We start from the raw sequence: 22,785 nt of genomic DNA on the forward strand, positions 1-22,785 counted from the left end.
CAGCTCCTTAACATACATAGCAATTTGTTTAATTCTCACACTAAACCTATAATACTGTCATCTCTTCTCGTTACAAATAAAGAAACTGAGGCATCCCGAGGCTCAGTCTGGTGGTTGAATCAGATGTTCCCCATAAGCTAATGTATTTTCAACACTTAGTCCCAAGCCAGTGGCAACATGGGAGTGATGTCTTGCTGGAGGAGACATGTTGTTGGGGGTGGACTTAGGATATTAAAACCAGCCGCCCCCACACTTGCCAGAGCTCAGATCCCTCTTTTGCTGTTATGTTCCAGCCACTGCTGGCAAGAAATTGTTTCCAGCCTCTGCACTACCATCTTCTTTTGTCTGCCATCATGAAGCTTTGAGTCGAGATTATAACCCAAAACAATCCTTCTCTTCCATCAGGTGCTTAGGGTCTGGTATCTTGTTCCAGCAACGAGAAGATAACTATACCACTAAGTAATTTGCGAAAATTATTCAGCTAATAAGTGGCAGGGCCTGCGTTCATACCTAGGCAACCAGCTCCAGACTGTTCTTGAACACTAAGCAGAGACACGTGAAGTGGGTAACCTTTGCAGGAATCACCAGGACTCCTGTCTTCCTCATTCCAAACTGTTCTGGGAGCATCAGTTGACTTGCCATATCAAAGGCACATATTTTACCTACTAAAAGACAAGGACATTTTGAAATTGCCCTACACCACACAGAACATTAAAAAGGGGTCCCTGGACTGGAGGAATGGCTTAACTGTTAAGCCATTTGCCTGTAAAGCCAAAGGATCCTGGTTCGGCTCTCCAGGACCCACATAAGCCAATGCACAAGGGGGCACACACATCTAGAGTTGGTTTGAAGTGGCTGAAGACCCTGGTGTGCCCATTCTCTCTCTCTCTCTCTCTCTCTCTCTCTCTCTCTCTCTCTCTCTCTCTCTCTCTCTCTCTCTCTCTCTCTCTCTCTCTGTGTGTGTGTGTGTGTGTGTGTGTGTGTGTGTCTCCCTCTCCCTCTTTCTCTCAAATAAATAAATAACTATATTAATAAATTAAAAAAAATACCTGAGCTGAGTGACAAGCATTCTGGAATCTATTGAGCATTTGCTTCACATGATCATGACCAACCACTTTTGGAATTCATACACATTTGCACAAAAGCTTGACTGGAATGTGTGATTTATTAGCAAAGAACCAACAAGGGTACCTAGACCTCCTGAGCTGCACAGAGGACATCCAGCCCTTTACCCTGCCCTTACCCCTTGCTCTACGTTAGTCCATTGTAAACAAGGACGAATAAGCCAAGTGCAGGCGGCAGGGCATAGTAACTACCACCCACCTGTTACTATGTTACTATGTGTCTATACCGGATGAGGAACCTTGTAACCAAATTGTTCTCAAAGGTGTATTCAAGTTGAGCACCCTTTAAAATAAATATGACAGAGGGGCGGGAGGGGGCAGGTGCTGCAGATGTATCTCAGCTTACCTAGCATGCAGGAAGCATACATTTTAAAAAATATGTATTTTCGGACTGGAGAGATGGCTTAGTGGTTAAGCGCTTGCCTGTGAATCCTAAGGACCCCGGTTCGAGGCTCGGTTCCCCAGGTCCCACGTTAGCCAGATGCACAAGGGGGCGCACACGTCTGGAGTTCATTTGCGGAGGCTGGAAGCCCTGGCGCACCCATTCTCTCTCTCTCCCTCTACCTGTCTTTCTCTCTGTGTCTGTGACTCTCAAATAAAAATAAAATAAAATAAAAAATATGTATTTTCTTTTTTATTTAATTTATTTTAGAGAGAGAGAGAATCATGGGGAGAGAGAGAGACAGATAGAGAGAAAATAGGCACGCCAGGACCTCCAGCTACTGCAAATGAACTTCAGACACATGTGCCACCTTGTGCATCTGGCTTACGTAGGTCCTGGGGAATCGAACCTGGGTCTATGTGGCTTTGCCTGTAAGCGCCTTAATGGCTAAGCCATCTCCCCACCCCAGAAGCATACTTTTAATTCCAGCACTCAGGAGGAAGTTCAAGGTCACCCTGACAAGAGTAGGAGGCAGAGGAGGAAGAAGAGAAACAAGACAAGGAAGAGAAGGAGCAGGAAGGGCAGGAGGAGGGTATAAGAAAAGAAGAAATATGACAAAGGAAGCCAAACTGTATGAAACAGCCAAGAATGGATAACATTGAGAGGTGTCCAATGTGTTCCTCTCTCCCGAAAACCAATAAATATTTCAGCAATTCATCATGAATAATTGAGTTTAAACAACAACCAACAGTTTTTCTGCCTTAAGGAGAAAGCTCAAGAAAGAGGCAGCTCTGCTCCCCCACATTCCAAGGACACAGCCGAGTTTGTGTCTCAGTTCCTCCCACACTTCATTTCCATCCCATGACTAAAATGAGGCGGTGGAAAGATGCAAAGCTTTCTGGCATGCTGACAAGCAGAACCTGCCAACTAATGCTCCCCCGTTTGATAAACTGTTTGGGGGCCACCGACGCTAGGAATTAGCTCCCACGTTAATGATAACTCAGTAAGCAGAAACTTCAGTATGTTTTCCCTCAAAAGGCTGCAGCCAGGCTTGATGTCTGAGCCTCCTGCCGCGCTTAGGAAAACAGCTTTATCAATCATGAGGATCTGGCGTCCCCTGATGGTCGCACTGCGGCAATGCAACATCACTTAGCGACACTAGGAGACTACAAAGGATTCTGGAACAAGATTCCTGGATGAAGTCACAAAACATGCTTGCAAAAGAAACCGAGTTTTATTTGCACTTACGATAATTCTCCAGGGCTAAGGAAAATTTGGCAAGGCTGACTGCATGCTTTTAAGCTCATTATACTTAAGGAGATTTAATTGTGCTTTATGCATTTTTAAGCATTCCCCATGGAGGTAGTGGACTCATCCGTTCTTCACAGTTGTAACTACCCTACCTGGGCTCTGCTCAGAGGAGTAAGAGAATTTACTTGGGAGAGAGCATTCTGTTACACTCAGACAACCTTGGAGCATCATGCAGATGTTAAAGGGTTATTAAGTTAAAGTTATTAAAGTTAAAGGGTTATTAAGATCACAAAATTCCGGCCATTTCAGGTTATTTACTAACGCTCATCAAGTTTCATGTTTTGCTTTGTTACAAAGTGTCTTCCCTATACCTAAGGTTTTGGTCACATATGTGGGGCTAGAGGTGTTAGTGACAGCTCTTGATGCCACCGGTATGAATGGAATCATTGGAAGACATGGAGAAGCACTGGTGGCGTCCTGATCCTCCTTTGACCATCCCTTCCGAGTCTGAAATGCAGATGCCTCCTAGACTGGAGCCCATAAATGAGTTTTATTTATAAGTTGTAAAAAAAAAAAAAACAGTAAAGCTGAAAAAAAAAAACTTTCAGAGAAAAAGAAGATCAAATCATTGAAAATTTAGCCTGGGTATAAGAAGAGAATGAAGAGTATAGTTGTAACACACTTTATAAAACTTCTGAATCAATTCAGTTTGTGTCCAGCAAAAATTATCCTTTGAGAAAGAAGGAAAGGAAGAGAGTAACAAAATTACTTGGGAGGACTCATGTTAATACTGGGGCTTACGGCAAGCAATTGTGCAGGCTTTCAATGAAAGGCCGGATGGATAGGTACTTGAGTATGCACCATGCACTAAATAAACATTATGAGCATCATAGTTTACAGGCCAAGGGGCACCCTATTGCAAACAGTCTTGTTGTCCCTTAATATCATCTGTTGGGCAATACCTAGTAAAATTATCCAAGTTCGTGACAGGTTGATAAATAGTAATTTTCAGTGGGGCAGGGAATTGACATTTTCTGATTGCATAAATATTTTCTTTGGCAGATGTGATTAACTAGATCAGAAACCTACTGACACGGAAACCCCGGCCCAGAATTCTCTATCGTAGCACTTGTCCCGCTGGGCTGCACTTGTTTACTGAGTATCTTTATTTGCTTTCTGGATGGTATGACATTTGACTTTTCTCTCCAATATCTGTCACAGAGTTTGCCGTATCTTAGGAATTCAGATCTTGATTGCTTGGATTCAGTTGCAGTCACCTTCTCATTGCTAGAACGAAACACCTGAAGCCAGAAGCAACTTGTAAACAGAACGGGTCTTCTTGCTGCTTAACGTTTTGAGGAAGGAGTTTCATCAGGATGGGGAATAAATAGCCTAACACACAGCTGGGCATCATGTCTTGTCACATAGCTGGCACTGGCAAAGGGGGGCCGGGCTAGACGGTCCCAAGACCTTCCTCCAGTAGCCACCAACCTTAGCGAGGCCCCACCTCCCAAACTCCCCACAAATTGCCACTAGCTGGGTAACCTACTATTCATAAACCTATGGGGGACATTTCATTCAAACCACCACAACTAAGTAATTTTTAAATGAATGGAGTTTGACAAGGGGAACATTGTGTTTTGTTTTGTTTGAAGTCAGATATTGTAGGGCTGAGGATAGAGGTTTAGGGCAAGGTAACCTTATTTCGCTGGCAGTAAGCTAAGGACACAAGGCCAACAGAACATGGATGCTGCCTTGTCCGGGTGAGACTCCAGTCTGATCCAAGATGGCCGTAAGCAGCAGCTTCCTGATTCTTCCCCCTTAAAGTTTCCTGTCTTTTCCCCACCATGGTCAGGCCCTTTCTGAGTCCATGCCCTCCTGCTAGGCCCACCAACCAGGGAAGGTCCTTACTGACATGTAAGGCTCATCCTAATCGGATGTCTGATCTGTAAGATGACCTGATCCAGGTTGCTATGTGGTTTCTCTGGTTTTTCCCTCTCGGGACACCTACCTCCTGGGGTGGGGGGGGGGGTGTCTTCTCTTAGCTTTACAGCTTTTCTTGCTTTATTTTCTCTCTCCTATTTCTACTGTTTTCTCAAGTAAATATCTCATAACCTACCCTTCTTCATGTCTATGTTTCCCAATTCTTTGCTGATCATAGATGAGAACTTTAAAGCCACTGGGTTGGGGAATTCTTTGAAAGCTACTGCCTTGGGAGTTCTAGGCCTGTTTAGGGCCCACAGGCATTTTATTGACTCTCACCCCACAATACCATCTTATTTAAAAAGTAGGAAATTGGCACCAAGTGGATAGCAAGTTTCCACTTCCAAAGCAAAGCAAAATAAATTGACTTTATTCAATGGTAAAGCAAAACTATGAAGTAATTTAAATTGAGAATACACACATAAGGAAAAAAAAAACATTGTGAGCCTCATTCTTAGATATTTTTAAAAGGTGTTTTATTTTTATTTATTTATTTGAGAGAGATACAGAAATAGGCAGGGAGACAGAAAGAGAGAGCAAGCAAGAGAGAGAGAATGGGCGCACCAGGGCCTCCAGCCACTGCAAACAAACTCCAGATGTGTGCACCCCTTTGTGCATCTGGCTTACATGCGTCTTGGGGAGTTGAACCTGGGTCCTTTGGGTTTGCTGGTAAATGCTTTAACCACTAAGCCATCCCCCAGCCCTCATTCTTAGATTTTTAACAAGGGTTTCAAAATAGTTTTCCAGGGCTGGAGAGATGGCTTAGCAGTGAAGCACTTGCCTGTGAAGTCTAAGGACCCCAGTTTGAGGCTCAATTCCCCAGGACCCACATTAGCCAGCTGCACAAGGGGGCACACACATCTGGAGTTTGTTTGCGGTGGCTGGAGGCCCTGGCGTGCCCATTCTCTCTCTCTCTCTCTCTCTCTCTCTCTCTCTCTCTCTCTCTCTCTCTCTTTCTCTCTCTGTCACTATCAAATAAATAAAAATAAACAAAAAATTAAAAAAAAATAGTTTTCCACATACTTCTAATACTTCCATGGCAAATATGAGATGAGAAGATCAAGTACCAACTTTCTGTCATATATATATAGAATTGACAGAGACGCCATCCACTTGGGCCAAATCAGAATTGGTCAGCTCACTTAGTTAGACAAGTGGTTTATCTAGTTTTCACCTGGACCATCTCATCTACTCCAGCAAAGCAGAACAGATAAGCCACCAACAGGCAGGTTGGAAAGGATAGTTTCATCCTATCTAGTTCTGTGGTCCTCTTCTGCCATTATGTCAATACAGAAGGAGAAAATAATATATCAGCAGCTTCAGGTAAACTCAGCCATTCACTGCACCCCGGAACCAACGGGAACCATAACTTTCCTTTCTCAGTTGCACAGCCTTGAATCACAAGCAGGTTCGGGAATAGCAATGCCTGTCCCATTCAATAAGCACATCCTTCCAAATGCCAATGGCCCCTCAGTGAAGTGATCAGGATTTCTAATAGCAATCTCCTATCTGTGACACCTACCTCTGGGAGCACAGAGATGCTTAGGAATAATAACAACTATAAAATCATTTTATTTGATTCTATTTTTTTTTTTTTTTGCTTCCTGCTTTATAATGCATGTGCCAAATCAACCATTCCATGCCTTGGTGGGGGGGAGGCAAAAAGACATCTGCAAGATGGATGACTTCCTTGTCTCACTGCCCTCCCTATGCTAAATTAATAAGAAGAAAGGAAACTTTAGGTCATTAAAATTCTTCGTGCAGGCACAGTCTCTCCCCACTCTCCATTTCACACATTTTATTGCTTGCAAACGACTGTGGACTTAAAGTTTCCAATCTAAAATCATCAGAAGAGCCAATGAGTCTGACTGCAGCATAGATGCTTCCTTCTCTCTTTAGACATTTTACACCATCCTGAGGATGCAACACATCTCATTTGGGAGCTGCACACCATCACCCACATATTAACTTGTCACCTTGAGTAATAAAGTTCACAAACTCCATTTCATTTTTTTCTTCACCGTGTTGCCTGATAATATAAAAAGGTGTCATATCCCTGTGATTTGTGGCTGTATGCTTGTGGAATAGCCTCTCCACAAACAACCTGACAAGTCAAAGAAGCTGAATGACTTTTTTTTGTAAATACCAGGTCTATTTCCCAGCAAATATTCATGTGCATTAACATAAAGGTGTTAAATGAGGTGAAATCCTGGTAATTGCACAAATAGGAAGCAGTCAAAGCCTGAGTGCTGGAGTTGGGTAGAAATTTCTAGGCTCACTGTGTTTGTTTAAAAGTAGTGACCCCAAACTACACAGGCAAGTATGAAATTTCCCAAGCTTTGAATTATTAAGATATCAAAACTGTCACATTGGTCATAATTAATTGAAAAAAATGTCTATCAGCTATTCCAGAGCTTTCCTTAATTTACATGACTTTTGTGATATGCAAAAAAATGTATTTATACCTCATACTGACCCATTTCCTAATGACTATATTTGTAGTTCATTTGGGCAGTCACTTCCCCAACAGTTATTCTTTTCCCACGTTTAGGTGGGGAGATGAGAACGACAATTGATCACAGATGCTTTGGATCTCCAGTCACCACATTTCTAGAAAAATAATGGAGACCCTCGTGGGAGGGTGTGTTGAGATCATCAGCTATTCTCATGATTATTCATCAACATGACTCTCAGTGGAGTCATTTTTAATAGTTGGGGATGGCCCAAGAGCTTTCAGGGATATGATAAAATAGACCTAGCCATATCCTCTGAAATGAAATAAGGGCAAACATTAGTTTTTGATCTATAATTCAAGAATATGTCTACAGACTTCTACACTTCACCAACCCACATGACTTCAAGTTAACAGGCTCTGCTCTGTGGTTCTGTATATCCCTGTTTCAAAGCCATTTCAATGTTAGTATGAATAGGTTAGAGTAAGGTAAGGAAGGTGGCAATGAAAGAGCAGAAAAGATTTGCTGTTTTCCTAAGAACTATGAGTGGCACAGGTGAAGTTACCAAAGCATGGAAAACAGATTGCAAGAAAATCAACAAAACCTGGAGGTTGAAAGTAGAATTCTTTTTTATGTTTATGAAAAGAAAAGCTTTCTTCATAGAAATGTCTAACATTTTGAAAAGATCTAGTGTAAAACTTGTACTTAAAAAAGGTAAGACCTTTATTATTATACCTGTATTTTACATGAAAATATTCCTTTAAAAAACTAATGTGTGGAGAGCACTTATACAGAATTGGATTTAGTGACAAGAGTGGAAGTAATTGTTCCTTATCTAGAGAGGACAGGCGCCAAGTTCCTCAGTGAATGCCGGACACTGCAGACAGCAGAGACACTGGATACCGGCACTGTGGCACAGAAGAGTTGATCTCATAATGGAGATTTCTACCACGTGACTAACTGGTGGGTAGTGCATACAGTGTAGATGTGCTGGTTCGCTTCCCCAGGACCCATGTAAGCTAGATATACAAGGGGGCACACATGTCTGGAGTTTGTTTGCAGTGGCTGGAAGCCCTGGCGCACCCATTCTCTTTATCTCTGCCTCTTACCTTCTCTCTCACAAATAAATAAAAAATAAAATGTATGTTTAAAAAGGTATTTCTGCTTTAGAAGGCTACAAAATGGGTCAAAACTAATGAATTAGCCAAGAAAACTCGCAAATAAAATCATAAGATATTTATGAATCTAAAAAATATTAAACTGAACATGTGGCTCACACCTTTAATATCAGCACTCAGAGGCTAAGGTAGGAGGATCATGATGAGTTCAAAGCCAGCCTGGGATAAAAGGAGTTCTAAATCAAGTTAAACTAATATAAAATATCAAATGGGACCGAGGAGATGTCTCAGTGGTAATGGTGCTTGCTTGCAAGCCTGCTAATCTGAGTTTTCTTTCCCTTGGTGCCCACACAAAGCTGATCACAAAGTGTGCAGAATCCCTATGTGCCTATAGCAATGGGATGTGAATCCAGGAGCATCCAGAAGTTCACAAGCAACAGTCACAGCAGCAAAGATCCTGTCTTAAAAGAGGGTGGAAGAGGAGGAGAAATACCACATGCAAGCCATGACATACACATGCCCATGCACCCACAAATATATATATATATATATGGAAAGAGAGAGAGAGAAATAATACAAACAGAAAAATATCATTAAAATATAATATCAAAACAAAAGTTAGGGCTAAGAGTGTGCTTTTATTACTTAGTACTTGCCTAGCAAATTCAAGGCTCTGGGTTTGATCTCATGTATTACAAACTAAAAATGAAATAGTTTAAGATAAATAAACAAATTTGAAATAACAGTGGATGGAAGATCTTCAACTATTTTTTTCTCTATCCTGGAATTCCCCCAAATAAAAATTCTGGAATAAAAAACCAAAACTTATAAGCCCCATTGGGGAACAAATATGATAGACAGACCACAGAAGAGGTTTCAGTAGATTTTTTAGATTAGAAAACAGAGGTAGGATTCACATCAAACTTAAGATATAAGAGAAATTATAAAGATAGTGCTCTAGAAGGAAAAGCACTATTGAAAATTGAGCCAATTGGCATCACTGGCCTAGAAAGGCCTAGACTGATAATGCCAGAATACTGGAGAGCAGAAGGAAGATATAGGGCCCAAACCAAACTGTATGTGAAGGGAGACCTATAGGCCCTGCCTACCAACTCCACACAGCCTGGAGTTTATCTCTCCCACACCTCACCGTTCCTTCATCCCAAAAGATGAGAAATTTATTCTCTGGAGAACCTGAATCTGGAGGCTCCAAAATTACACTACCAGGTTAACTAGAAGTTCAAAGTTGGAAACACGGAGCTCAAAGCAGGACTGAGAAAACAGTTTTACAGGGCAAGTACCATCCCTCTTCCTCCTCCCTGCCTATAGAAAGGCACTTTAAACTACAATGCTGGGGCTGGGGAGATTGCCCAGTGGTTAGGGTGAGTTAGGTTTAGAGCACTTACTGCTTAAGAATGAGGGACTACGGAGGGCCTGAGACTGCTAGAGTTCGATTCTCCAGAACCCTCAAATCATGCACATCTGTAACCCCAGTCCACTGGGGTCGGAGTGGAAATCAGAAAATTCCTTGGAGCTGGCACACCCACAGAGTGTTCACATCTTCATACACACACACACAATCACACACACACACATAGCACACATAATACTCCACAGCACACTTCTCTTCACATAACTCCATATCATCCCCCACCCTGGAGCAGTATATTACAGGATTCTCCACTGGTAGTGGGGGAGAGGGAGAATCCCAACTAACCCTAAAGAAAAGACACTTCAAATTTGATGGTGCCTGGGGAAAGAGCAGAGTCCTTTCAGGCTATCCTACAGTCACTCTTTGCAGTCCATCAGTGCTGTTATAATAATACTTCTGGAAGGTAATTTGAAAGGAACAGAAGTGTGTTTTCTCAGCTCTGGAAGATGGGACATCCAGGTTTGGTCTTTGGTGACAGCTGTTCTCCACTTCCAAGAAGGTGCTTGGTTGCAGCAGGCTCTGGAGAGGAGCAAGGCTGTATTCTCACATGGCAGAGAATGGATGGACAAGACAGCCAAGTAATGCCTGAAGCTTCTTACACGGGACCTTAAACCCACCGAGAAGAGAGAAGCCCTCATGAAGCAGTCAGCACTTATAGACCGCACCCCTTAAAACCAATGCACAGGGGAACCTGGAGGAGACCCGGTCAACACAGCAAGCCTCAATGCACAATCATCTCCACCCACAACAGTCCATCAACTGTCTATTGCCTTTTCTTCAATTGCAAGAGAAATCCCAGTTTCAAAGGTGTTGGAGAGAATTCTCTAACACAGAAAGGAAACAAAAACAGAACATAGAGAAAATCAATACAATGTCAGTTATAAGAGAACACTTTTAAAAGCTGTTATTAACATTCTCTTTGAAATGAGATTATGTCAGTCAGAGAGAACAGAATGTATTGAAAAAAACAGAGATAGAAAAGATGAAAATTGAAGCATCAATAATGATAAAGAGATTTATATTTTGTTGCAAAAAAATGCCTATTTTGCTGTTTGCTCCTAATATATAAAATACTCCACTCCTACTTCTATCAACTGTGCAGTCTGTACTTTGTAGGAAAATTCCTAGGTCATTGCATTATGTATGTACAAGTTGTTCTCTACTCCTCAGGCCCACACACCCATGGCATTCCTGAGAAAACAGCTGTACTTATACATGCTTGCCTTGACACTTGGCTGTAAACTCCTGGAGAGCAGAAATCAATCTTCCCTGTATTATGCCTAAGTTTCTTCTACTGGGGCCTAATAAGTGTTGTTATATAAAAAAAAAAACAGCTCTTATCTAAAAGATTTTTAGGTTATCTAAACATCTCCATTTTTTTAAGATAGAGGAGACAAGATGAAGATGTCCAAGTGCTAGATTTGTTAAAGTAGATCGAGTATTAACTATGAAAAGTTCCTATTTTTTGATTTAAGTAACAGAAGTAAATGGCAGTAAGAAGACATTTTATCCTGAAGGAGAAAACAAGCAAACAACAACATTTGGAAATGCTAATATACTCAGTAAACGATGTGTGACACTTAGTGAAAAGATCAGGTAAGACAGATGCCATGGGTTTTTCTAGAATCATACAACATACAGGTGCTAGTGAGCAACTATGTGCTAGTCACTGTGCCAACCATGGTGGAAGTGAAGATGTATGCAAAAGAACAAAACAGGGCTGGAGAGATGGCTTAGTGATCAAGGCACTTACCTGCAAAGTCAAATGACCCAGGTACAATTCCCCAAATGTACAAGGGGGCACATGCATCTGGAGTTCCTATGTACAAGGTGGCACATGCATCTGGAGTTCCTTTGCAGGGCTAGAGGCCCTGGTTTGCCCATTCTCTCTTCCTCTCTCTCTCTCTCTCTCTCTCTCTCTCTCTCTCTCACACACACACACACACACACACACACACAAATAAATCAAGTCAAATATATTTTTAATAGAACAAGACAGAACACCTCCTCTTAGAAAGCACAGCTGTAGGGGGACCAAATTGAAATCAAATAGACAAATGCACTTCTAGGAGGAGCCAGATTACACAGACTCTTGATTAAGAAGTCATGAAGACTAGAGTCAAATGTCATTTTTGAACAAAGTGATAAACCTTTCTGGATTAACCTGGAGTGCAGGGCTGCTTGGGATGAGGGGGTTTTCATGACTGAAATTAGGGAAGTTCCAGGCACAAAAGAATAGCTGTTTATCATATACTTAGTAGAACAGTTTGATCAAAAAGTAAAAGAGGTGTGGGAGCAGGCATGGTGGAGAGTGGAGAGTGAGTAGGCTAGACCCCTGTTTCCTCGTTCCTCCCAGCTCCCTGGTCCAGGTTCCTTGGGCCAGTCTGTGTGTGGGTGGACTCAGCAGGGAGTACGTAAGCCATATCCCTTTTCCCTGGCTCCTCCCCGTCCTCTGATCCTAGTAGGTCCTATTGTGCCTTGCTTGGGGAGGCCTGGTCCCTGTGTAAGCTATGGAATCAGACCTTTTCCTCTGGAATTCTGACTGACCACTAGGTACCAACCAATATCCCTGTTCACCTGAGTCAGAGAGTTAACAGGCCAAAGGATTAAATCTTGCTTCCTCCTCAATAAAATGAGTCTTCCTAAAATGGGTAGGCAACAGTGCCAACAAAAGTCAGAAAACTGAGAGATCTCTACCAAGGATGCCTTAATCTTACAATGGAAGCCTCCAATGAAATCATAGAGAAATCAACAGATATTCATTCCTATAATGAAAACACGACAACCAATGAGACCCTGTTCAAAAAATTCACTGAACTAGAAGCAAACCATCAAAGAGCCCCAACAATCCTATCAATGAAATTGAACAAAATTCTCTCCTAGAGTGTTCAGTTTTTGACAGTAGGCTTAACTCGATTAAAGAAAATGTTAGAACCCTCCAAAGAGACATGAACAAATTGAAGGTGAGTCAATAAATGAAGATCTCAGCAACCAACTGATTAAGCTTAATGAAGACTTGATCAAATGCAAGAATGAATTACAGGAAACATCAAGAAAATCAGTACTAAAAATGAAATCATTCCTCAAAAAAGATGGGTATGATGCAAAATAATACAACAGAAAACAAAAATCAAATAGAAATTATAAAAACTTCTCTAGAGCCCCTCACCAACAGAGTTAGTCATGTGGAAGACAGAACCTCTGACCTGGAAGAAGGCAGAAGAAATTCATCAGGAGGCCAAAAACTTTGCTAAGTTCAAAAAATCAAGTGAACAGAATATTAGTAAACTGTGGGATAGCAAAAACAACCAAACATCCAGATCATGGGTATACCAGAAGGAAAGGAAATCCAGACCAGAGACATGGAGAACATATTCAACAAAATTATTGAAGAAAATTTTCCAAACCTCTCAAAAGAGAGGCCCATCAAGATACAAGAAGCCCACAGAACACCAAACAGACAGGACCAAAGAATAAATTCTCCTAGACATATCATAATAAAAATTCTTAACAATGAAAACAAATAGAGAGTGTTAAAAGCAGCAAAAGAGAAACAACTCACAACATATGAAGGCAATCCCATCAGAATTCTCAATGGAAACCCTGAAAACCAAAAGGTCCTGGGAATGGAACACTTCAAAGTCTGAAAAACTATGGCTCCCAACCCAACCTACTCTACCCAGCAAACATGTCCCTATAATAGGTGATGAAAGAAAAGCTTTCTATGAAAAAACTCAACTTTATGGTTATATGAACACAAAAGGAATACTCCACACAGAACAGTCAAACAACCAATCTCAAGAGCCAACAAGAATAAGATCACAGTAACCAAAATAGACCAGGCTCAAAATAGTACAAAACACAAGAAAGCACCAAACCTCATAAAACACCTCATCATGTCAGGGATTAATTTAGACCTCACAGTAACAACCTTAAATATTAATGGCCATAACTTACCCATCAAAAGACACAGGTTATCAGGGTGGATCAAAAAACTGGAACCTTCTATCTGCTATCTTCAAGAAACTCACCTTGCCACTAAAGATAGTTACTTCCTCAGGGTGAAAAGTTGGTAAATAATATTCCAAGCAAATTCAAATAAAAAACAAGCAGGTGTTTCTATATTAATATCTGAATAAATAGACTTCAAACCAAAAGTAATCAAAAAGGACAAAGAAGGCCACCTATTACTCATCAAGGGAATGATCCAACATGAGCACATTATAATCTTAAATATATATGCACCAAACACAGGTGCATTGCATTTTATAAAGCAAAATCTACTAGAAAATAAAACAGAAATAAACACCAAAATCATCAGAGTCGGAGACTTCAATACTCCACTATCATCAATAGACAGATCATCCAAGCAGAAAATCAACAGGGAAATAAAGAATTGAAAACTAAGAAAACAATTTCAAAGGTCAATGAAATGAAGAGCTGGTTCTTTGAAAAAAATAAACATGAGTGACAAACCCCTGGCCAAATTGATCAAGCAAAAAAAGAGAGAAGTCTCAAATTAACAAAATCAGAAATGAAAAAGGAGAGATCACAACAGACATCAATTAAGTTGGAAGAATAATCAGGGCATACTTCCAAAACCTCTACTCCACAAAATTAAATAGTCTGGAAGAAATGGATGAATTCCTAGACACATATCACCTACCAAAACTAAACTCAGAGCATATTAATCTCCTAAGCAAACCCATCACAGCCATAGAGATTGTAAAGGTAATCAAAAACCTCCCCTAAAAGACAAGTCCATGACCAGATGGCTTCTCTGCCGAATTATATCAAACCTTCATTGCAGAACTGCAATCAATTTTTCTCAAACGTTTCCACATAACTGGAGACCAAGGAACCCACCCCAAATCCCTTTTATGGAGCTAGCGTCACCATAATACCAAAACCACATAGAGGTGTGACAAGGAAAGAAACTATAGGGATATAGCCCTAAGGACCTTAAATGCAAAGATCCTGAACAAAATCCTTGCAAGCCTAATTCTACTCAGCAGTAAGGAAAAAAAATGACATAATAAAATCTCTAGAAAAAAAAAATGTTCAAACTTGGAACAGATCATTCTAAGTGAACTCACACAATCACAGAAAGACAACCATCACATAGTCTCATCTGCAGTTCCTAACCTGGGTCAGCCTGAGTTGCTGACATACCTGAATGGCATCTCGAAGCTTGGACAATAGGGAGGATAGGGCTTGGGGGAAGGGGAAGGGGGGTACAAACACTGAACCCAAATTGAACTGGCACCATAGAATCCTATATCCTGGAAGTTAGACTAAAAGATGAAACCCTTAAGAGGACCTTAGGGGGAGTACCTAAATTGAAGAGCCCTGGAGAAGGTGAAATGAAACCTAACCTCAAATTCCTCCTATTTCTCTTTCTTCTGTCTTTTCCTTTTTCTTTTCCCTTGGTGCTGGCCTGTAATTCCCTGTACCAGGATGTGGTCTATATCCACAATGAGATGTTCATTGGAGAGACCTACTAGATCTCCCAAAACAAAAAAGACAGACTTCTGTCAGATCATTTGATTACACACCAGAGGTTAATGGTTAGACACTCCTGCTGAAGACACCATACACTGTTGGCAAGGACCATGGAGAGACCTGGTTAGAACCCAGAACAAAGCCATCTCCAGACAATTAGCCCATCTAGTGCTGGAAGGAGCTATATGAGCTAGTGGGGGAAAGTGGCCAACATCTGTCCAAGCAACTCAGAAGCAAACAACCTGACATGATGCTCACACAGTGCTATAGTGGCACACAGCCATGGTGGGTAACCAACTGCTCTTGGATTGGCTAACAGATCCACTCAGTGGAAAGGAAACCACATCTGGAACTGGGAAACAAGTCAAAATCATATCCAGATAATGATTCTGCTTTCCATTGTCAAGCTACCACTAATCTTGGGCTATAAGAGGGTCTACACCCTTTAAATTCTCTCTAAATTAATAATGCTCATCCTGTATACCCAGTTCTGACTTTACTCTCCACTGGAGAATCTACTTCTCTTTCTCAGGTAGGAGCTGGTCCTGAGGAGATAAAAGACCCAGTGCAATCCACTCCAGGCCCAGCTGAAACCAAAGAGGAACTGGGAAAATGAACAAGAGTGCTCTCTCTTAGTGATTCTGATATCAGCAAAAGGGTGATGGAGATAGACAATGAGGTCACTCAACACCTACCAAAGCAAAGGTTCCTAAGAGCACATCACCGATCTATTCACAACAGGGGTCAGGGAATTTTGCAGAAGGGGGGCAGAAAGATTGTCAGAGCCACAAGTTGGGTTGTCTTGCGCAGAGACATTGCCTCTCCTCCCCTCATAAGTCATGACTCACAATCCCTATGGGGTTGACCTGCATCTCCAATGAGGAAGGCCTCTTCAGAAAAGAGGAAAGGAGGAGGGAAAGGATGGTACCAACATATGTTGTTTACATACAAGATATGTCCGTATCTCATAAAAAATGCAATGTTTGGCTTTGTGTTTGCAAAGATAATTCTATCTGTTAGAGATAAATTAAGAAGCTAAGAAAGAAAAAAAGGAAGGAATGGAGGGAAGAAGTAAGGAAAGAAGAGAGGGAGGGAGGAAGGAGGGAAGGAAGGAAGGAAGGTATGAAGGAAGGAAGAAAGGAAAATGCTTGAAGGACTACAATATAAATTCCCAAAGGGAAAAAAAAGAGATGATAAGTACAGCAGCTGTAACAAGTGTGTGGAAGGACAGGTGCATTCAAGAAGTATTTAGCAGGCAGACCAATAGGATAATAATATTAACCAATATTTACACACTGGAGAGGAAGAAGGGTCCCAGGATCCAAAGACGTTCCTGTGGAGAAAGAAAACCTCCAAGCCAGATGCCGCCCCAAAACAAAGGTAGAGAAGAGACAGAAGAAGGGAATGACTGGCCTCTGTGAGGGCCCCCCAAAGAAACAGAACAAGTAGGAGAGAGAAGAGACAGAGAATATTATTATTGTGTGGTTAATAACTGCATATGGTTATAGAAGCTGCAAAGTTCTACAATCTGCCATCTGCAATCTGTTCACCCGAGGAAGTGGTGATGTGGTCCCAGTTTTAACTCCGAAGGTTGAAGGGTGAAGAGTGCTGCTGGAGCAAGCCCCGGTTCAAGGACAGCAGAGCAATCCAATTTATTCAGGACTTCTCTGCTTTATCCACCTTTTTGTTCTATTCAGGTTCTCAGTGAATGGTGTGATGTGTACGTACATCAAGGAGGGAAAACTGTTTCCCTCGGTTTCTAAATCAAATGCTAACCTCTGCTGTGAACAAAAATCAATTTCTTGGGGCTGGGAAAATGTCTCAGAGGATAAAGCCTTTGTCATCCAAAGGTGCAGCCCAGAGTTTGGGTCCCTAACGCCCATGTAAATGTTGGGTGGGAGTGATGACCACCTGTAATTCCAGCTCTCAGGAGGCAGAGACCCGGGAGCCCTGGGGTGAGCAGAATATTGTAACTAGCCTCATCAGTGAGGTCTGGGCTCAAGGGAGACACCCTGCCAGAGAAAGCAGAGGACAGTGGTCCAAGAAGATGCCCACATGTACACACCTGTGTGTGCACTAACACAAGTGTGCACTCACATGCCAACAAACAAACATACACACATGAATGTATACTATAACACACATACCAAAAAGGAAAAATATACACATCAATTTCCCAAGTGATTTAGTTGGCTTAAGTTTCTTAACTCTTATAAAATGCAATGCATTCATCAAAAATCCCAACTGGAATCTCTAAAACTTCAAACATTTGCTCTTGATGTTGAGAGACCGAAGAAATTCAAGTATCAAACGGTGTTTGTTTTACCCAACCTGGGCACCAGAATGATGCTTGCAGTGAAATTACCTCCAGATTTGCTCTTAATTTCAGAAGGTACAAGGGAGAGTGGGCTAGGGAATATTTCAGTAGCAAATAACCCCACCGTTTCTGAGAATTACATGGGAAAGATCCATGGCTATTAGTTTTACCTGTCCATAATAGGTCTGAGGAGTTTCTCTGACCCACGCTCATGGAAAGACAGCATTGCAGTTTGTAGAGAGTGATAAAGTCCTGGCATGACTTGCATTCAACCTAAGACTAACAGTAATTGCCTTCGCCTGCAAATATTTGGCTGGATACAGAAGGACCATGAGATTATGGAATTTAATTCTTTGTCAATGACTAAGATCAAAGTGGTAAAACCTGAATCTTCCCACAGAGCATGTGCATCTGCTATCTCCACGCATGCATGTGGATATGTGTACCCCATGGGAAGTGTGTCCTGTCTGGGAACACCTTGACATATAATTCCTATGCCACCATACTAACTCATTGCCTTCGGTATTTATCTAAATGCCATAAACAAGAAACCTTAAAGACATCCTAGGTAAAGCTTACAGTTTTAATCTTACTTTTCATGGAGTCATTTGCCCACACATACACACAAAGAAGGTCCATATCTTTTAAAAATATGTAGCAGAAAAATAAAATTAATTTCCATAAGAACAATCAGGTGCCATACTGTTCAGGGATTGCAATTCCTGAATTTCACAAGCTACCAAATGACCCTTTGATAAATGAGTGACTTGAGAGAAAAAGAAAGAATGAAACCTGCTTTCACAAGCCACTACTGCTGTGACTCTTCTTGAACAAATCCTGGAGCTGGACTGTTAATGGGTCGACTCCTTTCCCAACATCTTCAGGAATACTTGCAATGTTTAGACCTTGAACTTATACTAAAGGTGTCACAAATTTCTTTCTCCCAAGCTTACTGTTTCCCCAAAGTGAGGCAAGTTTCATTTTTTTGATATCAGGATTTTTCTCAACAAATCCACCTTCCTTAGTAGCCTACAAGTAAATTATGATATGATGTTATTAATGGTTGTGTATCCATGCAAATATGTACATGAAGCATTTGTTTTTTTTCACTTTTTTGTATTAGCTCCACTCCTTCTCATTCATTCACTTGTGCTCTCATTCTAGTTACATCTTTAAGCAGCTATATCCATTCATAATTCCATGGTAACATTTCATTGTGCAATACCTTAAGATAACATTTAATAAATGATTTGACCAGGTAGTTTGTTTAAAGGCCAGACTAATTTCAAACTAAAGTACAATGACAGCATTACTCCTGACATCAACATTCAGAAGTAAAGAGGCCTTTCCCTTGGGAATGGACATTAGCAAAGTGGATCTTCATAGAAAGGCCCAGAAAGTCCCTAGCATGACTGTTTTCATAAAATTTATTATTTTTCATTAAGAGAAACCTCAGACTGTATAAGCCTCCGGACCCATAAAAATCTGAATCTACACCTAAGTGTATATAGTATTAAGATGCATGTAACTCTCTTTTGGAAATTATAGTATTATAGCTCAAAACTTTAAAAAAAAAAACAGAAAGTTGAGTTATTTTTCATTTAGAATAACTATTATCTAAAAGTAGAACAATTATGTGCATACCGATATCTGGAAGTAAGGGGATCAAATCAGAAAACATAAACTCTGGGCTAGAGAGATGGATTAGCAATTAAGGCACTTGCCTGCAAAGCCTAACAACCCATGTTCAACTCTCCAGATCCCGTGTAAGCCAGATGCACAAGGTGGCATGAGCGAGCAAGGGTGCACATGTGCTCAAGATGTCACACGCATCTGGAGTTTGCCTGCAGCGGCTGGAGGCCCTGATGTGCCAATTCATTCTCTTTCTCTCATAAAAAAAATACAAAAATACAAAATAAAATAAAATAAACAAGTCCTAAAAGAATTGAATAGTTTAAAGAACTAATTACCATGGAAACTGGCCCACCATAAATCACACACACACACACACACACACACACACACACACACACACACACTCACACTCCAAATTTATTTATATTGCTTTTGATGCTGCTATTTAGCAACACCTTCTGCAGACTGACTTTCAGAATGGCAAGTCTCTATAACAACAGCATACTGAAGGCCAAGGCTCAGGGCCTTCCACAAAGCCAGCAAGAACACTTTAACAAAATCACTGGGACAGAATTCCCACAGGGAACTCATCGTCTGTGCCTAGGAATAATCCTCTATGAGCAGGTCATGGAGCGAAGTCTTCCTGTGGCAGCCTAAAGAACACTCAGAATCCTCCTTTGTAAAAGTGCATATTAAGCCAGGGTGGTGGTGCACTCGAGAGACAGAGGTAGGAGGATCGCCATGAGTTCAAGGCCTCCCTTAGACTACATAGTGAATTCCAGATCATCCTGGGCTAGAGCAAGACCCTATCATGAAAAACCAAAAAAGAAAAGTGCATATTTACATTTTCTGCACACTACTGCAGCTATCTTTTCATCGCTGAGACACACACCTGAGTAGAAGCAGTTTTTGAGGGGTGGAGTTCATTCCAAGCTTACAGTTTTCAGGAGACATTCCATCATGGTCGAAGAAGCTGGCTCACTTCCCTAGAGCCCCAGCAGAAAGCAAAACCAATCCCAGCAAGCACGAACAGCCAGAGCTCAAGCTTGCTCTCTACACACCTAATGGGGCCGGACTCAAAGTCCACTGCCAGAGTCATGCCCCCTCCAGCGGGGCTCTGCCTGCTGGAAGCCTGAGTAGGAAATGTCATCTTAAACATGCCTCAGGCTATAGGGGACATACAATTACATTCAAAACCACCACACACAGTATTCCTGGGAACTCTTGGGCTTCCTTGGGAGTCCATACGTGGCCCTGGAACTTGGATAACCTTTAATTATCATCTATAGATCATGATATATTACACATTATGTTGTATTCCTCTGTTCCTATGCAATATTATCTAATAGCCATATTAACATTTTTTCATATGTTGTAGATGCAAGACACAGTTGCCCTCTAAATAATATTCATACAACTTGAAAGCAATCCCAACACTTAGCTATGATCCAGACTTTCAATCTAATTTACTTCTTTATTTACTGACCCAATAATGTCCCTTTTATTTTTAACTATAAGAATGGGGGCTATACCATAAGTGATTCTGACCACTAGCAAACATGGAAAGGGAAGTGTGAAGCACACTAAAACATATACTGCTTGGAGACAGAAGGGAAGGAATGCTGCAAAGACCAGGTTCCTTCTATAAATGTCTCTGATGTGTGAGTCCAATAAAAGTTGTAAGTTTTTATGAGTACCAGAAGCGGGAAGAGACACAATTGAATTCTTGTGTCAGGATTTCACTAGCCCCATCACTGGACTTTAATCATTTCCCTAATGTCATAAATGAACACTGGGAATTCCATGACCTGGGATTAGTTGATACTCTTTCAGGGAGCACGCCAGGTTTCTCTTGTAACTAGACTGCCCGTTCTGCTACTCTGGGGTTGAAGGATTTATTTTGTTGCTATCCTGATAGAGTCCAAGTGCTTATGATGCTGAGAGTAAGCTAACACTCTTTTCTCACCTTGTCCTGACAGTGCATGGTCTATTTTTACTCCTTTCCTAATTTAGTTTTCAGTAATGGTGTTCTTTAAATTCTTACCCACTTAGCAACATCCTTGCTTTGGAGTCTAACTTTACTGTGTCCCCTAATCACTGTATGGCTACTTGATTTCAGCCCACTTCCTTGCTGACCTTCAGGGAGGCACCGTGTGCAAGGACACAGTTTCATCGCACACCCCAAACATACACTCATGCCTGCCCACCAGCTCACGTACAGCTCCCCTTCCCCACAGCTGTTCACACTCATCCCTTCCATTTACAATCCCTCGGCCATACTTAGAATCAGATAGTCACTCAAACTATCTACTTACTCCTGAAGAATTTTACACTCATGACCAGTCACCCCCCTGATTTCCACTCGGCCCAACTCGGTCTCTCTTCACCCCACCCATCTTCTCAGCTCACTCACACGGTGTCTCACTCTGTCGTCAGAAACGCACCTGCCTTCCTCTCATGCCCAAGGAGGCGCTCATCATCAAGGCGGCTCCACCCTTCATACTCACAGAGCCTCATAACACCCAGCTACACAAACATCCACTCGCCACACCTATCCACACTCAGAACCCTTCCATCACTCGCACCTGCTTCCACCACAGTTCCACTGAGTCACAGTGTCCTACTCACTCAGTTCATCCCCCTGTGTCCCTCTCCCTCTCAGGCATTTGCTCTCACACTCACCCACCCTGGGTAGCAGTCACCTTCCTCTGCAGTCATGCACTCTGGGGTCTATGGCGGCACTCACACAGATCCCCGCGTCCCAAAGACAAGTGCGCTAATACTCTCACACTCGCCTACAGTGGTACCCAGCTCTTCATTCGTGCTGTGAAGCATTCACAGTGTTTCTAAACTCACAAAAGGAGAACGTATTTGAAGACCTACTACGTACCAAGGCAGCCTTACGTTTGCCAACATGGTGTGGTGAGTGCCCAGTATACTGTCTTCTCATGAACATTTATTCTCAGTGAAACGAGAGAATGGGAGAACCGAAAGGAAAGGAAAGGAAAGGAAAGGAAAGGAAAGGAAAGGAAAGGAAAGGAAAGGAAAGGAAAGGAAAGGAAAGGAAAGGAAAGGAAAGGAAAGGAAAGGAAAGGAAAGGAAAGGAAAGGAAAGGAAAGGAAAGGAAAGGAAAGGAAAGGAAAGGAAAGGAAAGGAAGTAGTGTCAGATCATAGTTGCTCTAGCTGAGCAAAGGGGGGTGCTCTGAGATCTAAGGCAGGATGTGATGACCCTCGGATAGGAATGAGCTTGGCATTGAAAAGAGGGCGGGTGTCTGAAAGGCGCAGATCAAGTCTCCACGGGACAGTTAGGAATGTGTAAGGGCACATTCACATGCCATGTGATAGCGCAGGGGCAGTGCTGGCATTTCGTGAGAGCGTGTTACTTCTCTGGCACTGTTCAAACTACTCCTGCTCCGAGGAGGGACTTTCCTGACCAAATGCCATTGCCCCCTTCGAACAAGCCTGACAATGCGTAGGGAGTGAATGAGAACTTCACACTGCGGAGGTCGGGGAACACATCAGTGGACAAGACCTGCGGCCACAGGAAGTCAGGCCGCTACCACAAATGTGAAAGACATCACCAAGTGC

The sequence above is a fragment of the Jaculus jaculus genome, chromosome 4 (genome assembly GCF_020740685.1).
Source record: "Jaculus jaculus isolate mJacJac1 chromosome 4, mJacJac1.mat.Y.cur, whole genome shotgun sequence".
Taxonomy (NCBI): domain Eukaryota; kingdom Metazoa; phylum Chordata; class Mammalia; order Rodentia; family Dipodidae; genus Jaculus; species Jaculus jaculus.